Raw genomic sequence first — 1,416 nt, 5'->3', positions numbered from 1 at the left:
GGGTTGCGATCCATTGCCGGTCACGAAAAAAGACAAAAAGGAAAAAAAAAAAAAAAGAATTGCAGTCAGCCCTCCATATCTATGAGTTACCCATCCTCAGGTTCTTCAACTGTGGATCGAAAGTACTGTTTTGTGTATATATACACAACAGAATACTGTCCAGCCATAAAAAAGAATAAAATCCTGCCATTTGTGACAGTGTGGATGAACCTGGAGGACATTATGTTAAGTGCAATAAACCAGACATAGAAAGATAAATACTGCATGTTCTCATATGCAGAATCTAAAAAAAGCTGATCTTATAGAAGTAGAGTACAATAGTGGTTAGCACAGACTGTAGAGAGTACGGGGGGGAGTTCAATGGGTAAAAAGTTACAATTAGAAAGGAAGAATAAGTTCTGGTGTTCTATTGCACATTAGGATGACTGTGGTCAACAATAAGATATTGTATATCTCAAAATATGTAGGAGAGGATTTTTAATGTTTCCACCACAAAGAAATGATAAATGTTCAAGGTGATGGATATGTTAATGCCCTGATTTGATTATTACACAATGTATACATGTATTGAAACATCACATTGTACCCCATAAATATGTGCAATTATTGTGTCAAACAAAAATAAATACAATAAAAATAATACAAATAAAAAATACAGTATAACTATTTACATAGCATTTGCATTATATCAGATATTATATGTAGCCTAGAGATGATTTAAAGTATAGAAGAATCCTCCCGTATAATTTACCCATGCATAGGTTAATATGCAAATACAAGGATACTTCAAAAAGTTTGTGGAAAAATAGAATTGAAAGAAAATATGAATATTTCTGTGAACTTTTTGAGGTACCTGCTTATGCTGCAATACCTTGTACTATGCCATTTTATATAAAGGACTTGAGCATCTGTGGATTCGGGTATCTAAGGGGAGTCCTGGAACCAACCTCCCTCTGATACTAAGAGATGAATGTATGTGAAACTTCAGCATTTAAAGTTCTAATTTGGAGAGATGAAAGGTCCAGGGTGTGGCTGTAGGGTTAGTGGATGAAATGGAGACTAGGGAAATCGGTTAGAGTTAAATCTTTGGATGTAGACGTGCAACCACCCGCGATGTCACCCCGTACATAGTGGTGATGTTCCCAGGTGTCTGGGAGGCAGATAAAGATCAAAAGCAGGGAATTTAGTGAGTGAGCAGGAGTTGGTAAATAATAGTGACACCGAGCAGAGAGAGCTAGGTGAGGTGGCGCTTGAAGGAGCAAGGGCTGTTGCATGGGGCAGAGGGAGTATCCTGGAATCCACAATGGAGTGTTAAGAGAATGCCAAGCTGATTCTGGTGAAGTCCTTGCAGATGCTGGCAGAGCCCAGTGACCACTGAAATAGACTGGAAGTCACATTTACTGGAAGAGAAGAGGT

General features: G+C 38.1%; 1 protein-coding gene across 2 annotated transcripts in view; it reads left to right on the top strand.

Moving 5' to 3' along the window:
- MFAP3L (microfibrillar-associated protein 3-like) overlaps positions 1-1,416 on the top strand; it is a 31,533-nt gene that overhangs the window by 1,857 nt on the left and 28,260 nt on the right. Inside the window, exon 1 of one of the 2 annotated variants that reach the window (XM_008578527.1) lies at positions 1,133-1,186. The exons of the other annotated variant lie outside the window; for it this stretch is intronic. The gene's annotated coding sequence lies outside the window, so the exon portion shown is untranslated. Of the gene's footprint in view, positions 1-1,132; positions 1,187-1,416 lie in introns of those variants that run through there. 2 annotated transcript variants of the gene reach the window in all.

This window comes from Galeopterus variegatus, unplaced genomic scaffold, assembly GCF_000696425.1.
Source record: "Galeopterus variegatus unplaced genomic scaffold, G_variegatus-3.0.2 Scaffold1709, whole genome shotgun sequence".
NCBI lineage: Eukaryota > Metazoa > Chordata > Mammalia > Dermoptera > Cynocephalidae > Galeopterus > Galeopterus variegatus.
Note: the sequence above shows the minus strand (reverse complement) of the source record. Positions and strands in the feature narration are given on the sequence as shown.